Raw genomic sequence first — 6,442 nt, 5'->3', positions numbered from 1 at the left:
CTACAAGGTCCCTTCCAACCCAACTTCTATGATTCTATGAATAACTGGCATGCTGCACTGGTAGCGATTGGGGGAGGGGAGGAGTGGGCCTGGGCTCCATGCAGGGAGGAAGGAAGACCAAGCCTGAGTTGGGGGAAAAGCCAGCCCACCACAGCAGAGGGAGCAGATCCCTCCCTGCAGCATCCCAACCCCACTCCTCCCTCCTTGCCACCTGCAGGGAACAGGGCGGGGGGAGCAAGGCCAACGCTGCTGGCCTTGCCCCCCTGTTCCATCTGCACTGTTGCTCCTGTCTCCAGGGAGCAGGGTGGTGGGGGCTAGGCCACCCTCCGTCATCTCCCGCATCGGCTATGAGCCCACTCCTACCCTTACCCCACTGCTGTAGGGTCAGCCCGAGCCCACTGCTACTGCAGCAGACCAGCTTCTCCCCACCCTTGGGCGCAGTCCTCCCTTGTGTTGGGCCTGGGCCCACTTCTCCCCTCCCCGCACCGTTTCCGTGGGGGGGCAGGCCTGGACCCCACTGCCAAGGAAAACACAGCCTTCTTTTTTAAAAGTGTTGGAAAAAAAAATCAAGAACAGATTTCAATTGAAAGAAACAGCTAGGCTAGGTGTATGTAAAGAGATTCTAGTTAATAAGCTATATGCAATCCTATCCAAGAAAAAAAAGTAGCAGGAGACTGATTAGGATAGGTAGCCAAGCCAGTCCAGTACCTTTTAGATGCCGTTCTCAGGCAGAAACAGCTTACAAAAGGCACAGAGAGCCTGCAGACAGAGGCTTATATGCTGTTTCTACATCCCTTCCTCAGAGCACTGTGATTGGAAGGGGACTCAGGGAAAGATCACAGTCACTGGCCAGCTAGAGATGTCAGTCTTTCCCCCCCTGCTGCCCTTCCCTCTTCTCAGTTTCTGTTCCCCTGAAAGACTGCCTTCTGAATCTCTGAATCTTTTCCAAATTGATTCGAAGGTTTTCTGTCTTCTCCCAATTAGATTCAGAGATTCGGCCTCCGAATCAGGCTGAATCTTCTGTGAATCAAATTGCAGACTGAAGCTTCACACAGCCCTAGTGTTTAGCTGGAAGGAGGAAGCAGCCTGCTCTCAAGATCTCTGTCTCAAACATAAATTAACCCATTTTCTTGGTTTGGTGGAATTTCTCCTATACCTGACAAAAAATGTTAACTAAAATCTATATTTTAAATAAACCACCAAATTCACAAGTATAATTTCTGTTGTGTGCCTTTCTCCTCTGTGACATGAGTAGCCTTTTTTCCACCAACTTGAACACAGCTACTTCTGCAATACTCTGCATCACTTTGAGTAAAGCTGATCCTTCTTATCAGACATGAGGCTAAACTGTCTTCTCTTTACTCCTTCAAGCATTGCCACTGTGACTGTATTGGACTACTTACAGGAGCAAGACCAGGTTTATGTAGATCAAATAGTGCTATACACAATTAGAATTCTGTGTTCCTAGCAATATACTTCCTGTCAAGAAAACCTAAGTCTATTGCCAAGACCCATTTCACCTCTAATGCTAAACAGATTTGCTGCAGTGGAACTTTGAGGCAATATGCATTTATGACTGTTCTCATTTCAGAGCTAACATCAGAGCACTTAAAATGTTTCCTACAGCTCACCATGGTGGCGAGATGTTTAATTGCTATCAGAATCTGGCTTGAGCTGGATTTCACAAAGAGGGGTTAAGGCAGGGGCAGGCAATTATTTTGGGCGGAGGGCTGCTTACCCAGTTTTGGCAGGCTGTCGAGGGCTGCATGGGTAGCCCCGCCCCGTGACAGGTGCCCCGCCCCTGATCATCATCTTGGGACCAACACCCCAATGTTTTGGGACCAATGTCCCAGGGCCAGCACCAGTGGGGCCCAAAGCGGTGCACAGGCTGGCAAGTGTCTGTGGGACTGGGCTGGGCTGCACCAGCAGGGAGGGGGGAGCTGGCCCAGCTCCATAGAGCCCCTGCCAGCTGGGACCCCGCACTCCTGCCACCCTGCTCTAGGCCCCGCCAGCACTGGCCCCGGGACACTGGTGTGGGTCCCATGCTCCTGATGACTCCCCACCCGCTCACACCCAGTGCCCCCAGCCCTGCAGTACAGGTGAGAGGCAGCACTCAGCCCCGACCCCCTGCTCGCCAGCAGGGAAGAAGCTGGTGCTGAGCATGGGGAAAAGCAGCCCCTCATCTGCCTCGTGGCTGGCACTCCCTGCTGCAGCTGCTCACAGCCCATGCGGGGCTGTCTGGAGCAGCCCCAGGTAGCCTCATGCGAGCTGCAGTGTAGGGCGCTGGCCATGGGGCGGGCGAGAGGACACTTCTCCCCACACTCAGCACCACCTTGTAACCCACTCCCACTGCCAGCCTGGACAGTGGCGCCAGGTTACAAGGTGGTGCTTAGTGCAGGGCGGGGTGGGGGGGAGCAAGCAGCCCCTCCCCACCCCATGCCCAGCACCCCACGTTGCAGCTGCTCGCAGCCGGCCTGGGGCTTCTTGTGCCTGTTCCGGGCAGCTCCGCATGGGCAGTGAGTGCTGTAGCATGGGGCGCCGGCCATGGGGTGGGCAAGGAGCTGCTTTCCTCCACACAGGGAAGGAGCCCAGGGAAAAGCTGAGCATGGGGGGGAAGTAGCCCCTCCCCCACCCCATGCCTGGTGCCCCACACTGCAGGCGCTCGCAGCCCATGTGGGGCTGTCTGGAGCGGGGACAGGCAGCCCCATGTGGGCTGCAAGCAGCTGCAGCACAGGGCACCAGGCGTGAGGCAGGGAGGGGCTGCTTCCCCCGCACCGCACTTCTTCCCTGCCCGGGGGCCCCCCAACCCCACTTACCTGAGGTTCCCATGCCGGGGCAGCCACGTGGTCCCAGGAACCACAGCTGGGGTTCCAGCTGTGGGGGGCAGGGCCGGGCGGGCCCGCTGTTGTGGGAGCCCCTGGGTCATTTCTGACAGGAACCAAGGGCAGAGAAATATTAATTTTTCACATATTTTAGGGGCCCCACGGGATGCATAGAATGACCTCGTGGGCTGGGTGTGGCCCATGGGCCATATTTTGCCCACCCCTGGGTTAAGGGTATTAGAACCCACTGCTGTAAAATTCAATAGGGGAAGGAGCAGTGAAATTACTTGGGCTCCTTTACAAAGCCACACCTTTCTTCTTACAGTCTTATGCGTGCCTGAAAGTTCCAGCTATGCACAGAAGTAAGATGGCATGTATGGAGCTTTGCATCAAATACAGAGCTCATTGGACTCATTGGGCGCATCCAGATGAGCACAGATGTGTGTTGCAGCATCTCAAAGCCCTTTGGGATGCTGCAAGAGGCACGTGCAGAAATGAGAAAAACTTCCCCGCACTGCAAATTTTGCAGCCCAGGGGTACAATTAGACCCCGGGATATTCAGGAGTCAAAAAAAATCACAGTGGAAAAAAGAACAACAGGCCCTGAGGCAACTGGAGGCTGGGTCCTCCACAGAGACGCTCTGGTAGGAGCCAGTGTCTCTATGGCTGGCCTTCACCCTGGTGCTGAAGCATGCTGCCTGCCTCCCCACATTGCTGCCCCGGCCAGCCCCATCCCCCGCCTGCCCACCAAACCCCCCAATCGCTTGCCACCTGGACCCCCCAATCACTGCCCACCCAGCCCCAGCCCCTGCCTGCCCCCCCATCACTCCCCCATCTGGCCCCATCCACCCCCCTGATCACTACCCTCCCGGCCCCAGCATCCCCACAATTAAAAAAAAACAACCCCCCCACTCACCAGCACTAGTAGCTGCTCTCAGGGTAACTGGGCCCCCCCCACATAGCATGGGGCTGGGTGACAGCCACAGCAGCCCCAGCCCAGAACCTGCTGACCCACACTGCATGGGGGAGGCTCTGCTAGGAGGCCCTGGAGCCCCCACAGCCCCTGCTACTGTGGTGAGTAGAGGCTTTTTTTCTTTTTTTTTAAGTGCTGGGGGCTGGGGTGGGTGGAGCAGCCATTGGGGGGCTGGGGGTGCAAGCAGGGGCTGGGGCTGAGCGGGGCAGCTATTGGGGGAGTCTGGGGGAGTGGTCAGGGGGTGGGCCTGGGTGGAGCAGCCATGGGGGATGCTGCAGGAACCAGCGAGTGATGGAGCCAGTTGGGACAGCAGTCCGGGGGGCTGGGGGAGCAAGCAAGGGTGTGGCATGTGGGCCCTTTGGGGGGATGGTACACCTTGTGGGGGCCATTTGACCCCTGTTGGGGGACTATAACCACTGTTGGGGGGACTGTAGCCCCTGTGGGGGGGCTGTAACTGCTGTTGGGGGACTGTAGTCCCTGTGGGGGTCTGTAACTGCTGTTGGGGGGGTTGTAACCCCTGTTGCAGAGGCTGTGGCTCCTGTGGGGGACCTGTAACACCTGTTGGGGTGCCTATGACCCCTGTGGGGGAGCTGTAACCCCTGTGGAGGGCAGCAAAACATATAGGTATTTAGAATTCACTTTATTATGATGATAGAGACACTGGTAGGTTGCCAAATTGCTTTAACACTATTCATATATATCAATAAAACATTGCCCAACTGATTGCTGTCTCTGTCTCTCTCTCTCTCTCTCTCTCTCTCTGTCTATATATATAGTGGTCATTTGTTTTAATTGTGGAGGAACATGGATTTCAGGGTATTTTACAGAGTGACTGGGATTTTTTTTATCAGGGATTTTTCAGTTTTCAAATAGAGAACACCAGAATTCGTGCTCGGGAGGCCAGTGGCAGAACCCTGCCTGCTCAGAGCTGGCACCTTAGACCCAGCGGGAGGTGGCTGACCTCCTGGCCAACTGGGGCCAGGAGGACATGGTTTTACAGTTCAAAGCAGCCCACCACACCCAGAACATCTTCTGGGTGATTGCTGCTCGGAAGGCCAGGCAGGGGGCACACATGGCAGTAGTGCCGTACAAAGGCCAACTTTGCAGCCACAGCCTGCTGGCAGCTGGCCCAGAGAGGCAGATGCTTCTACTGGCTGTGCAGTCCCCATCCAGGTCTGGCAGGTGCACAGCAGGTCACAGCTAGGCAGCAGCCCCTACTGCCAGACTGCTGCAGTGGGTAGAGGGTGCAGGGAATGCTCAGGGCTGCTTCCGCAGTCCAACTGGCACAAGGGTAGTATCCCCAGGTACCAATTGGCTGGACCCCAGAAGCTCCTGAAAGTGAGTAGCCCTGAGCTACTTGACAGGACAGCTTCTTGTACTCCTGGGGCCAGGACAGGGCAGCTTTTTATACTGCTGTGGGCCCCGAGCTCTAGTTTCCCCTTGCTGCACATCCAGGAGGAGCCAGGTAGGGTTATTTTGCCCCAAGTGGCACAATTTTCCCGACACCAAAGTGCATGTCCAGGCATGTGCGCTGAGGCAAAAAGCCCTGGCTCATATTTGCATCACTTCTATTTGAGCTGCTGTAAGCTCACGTGCCTGCATGTGTGGATGAACCCCAAGAGTTGGTACTTAAAAAACCCCCCCCACCAGATACAGTAGATTTTCAGGGTCACACAAAGCAAGCAAAACAACTATACTTGGACTACTAATTTGGACAGAGGTATACACAATGTCAACCTTGCAACCCAGGGGGTGCATTTACACATGCACTTTACTGTGTAGTTGACTGGTTAGCTTCGCAGTAAAGCATCACCATCTACATGTGTACCAGTACTATGGTACAGTAAATTAATTAACTCTGCTGTAAGACAGTATTGTTAGGGATAGTACTATCTTACGGTGGAGTAATTCAGTGCAACAAAAATACACATGTAGACAGTGACAGTGACTGGCTGGGGCATGAGAATGCTAAAGTGTCAGGGCTGCCTGCTGTCTAGCCACACAGCTCCACACTTTCAGCACTCATGCCCCAGCTAGCCCCAGCGCCTCCACCTGGGGCCTGAGGCTGACCCCTTGAACCTGCTGCTAGCCCAAGCCTGCTCTTCCCTGGCTCAAAGTGCTGCTGTGTACTCCAGCTCAAAATGCTCCAGAGTTTATGCTTTGCACTAAGTGCATGTGTAGATGCACCCAGGGAGAGCAAAATGCTGTGGGAGGTGGAAATCCAATAAAATACAATTTTAGTTTGAGTAGCAATTTTCATGCAAACTGTCCCAGAATGCACCAGAGTTAAATATAATTGTGGGGAGGGAAAGGGGGCAGGAAGGAAATGAGAGGAGGTAGAAGATTTGAGTGTTGTTTTCAATACAATTTTGAAGTGGGAAGAAGCCAATGAGGCAGAAAAGCCCAGGGGATAATTTCATTTGGTGAATCAATTTGCATCCTGCAAAGAGGGCAGAAACTCTTTGCACTGATTGGAGAAGTTGTATGGGACTTATGAGGTACATTATCTTCTGCTGAACCCGAGTGAATTAAAGCTGCAATTAAGTATAAAGCTGCTTCCTAGCTGTTTATATCAACCAGGTCCACTTTTCAAATAGTCACTAATGCATACTGAACTCCAACTAGCTTTGAGCATCAAGGACAATAAA

Source organism: Gavialis gangeticus, unplaced genomic scaffold (genome assembly GCF_001723915.1).
Source record: "Gavialis gangeticus isolate Ggan-Ray unplaced genomic scaffold, GavGan_comp1, whole genome shotgun sequence".
In the NCBI taxonomy this organism is placed as follows: Eukaryota; Metazoa; Chordata; order Crocodylia; family Gavialidae; genus Gavialis; species Gavialis gangeticus.
Note: the sequence above shows the minus strand (reverse complement) of the source record.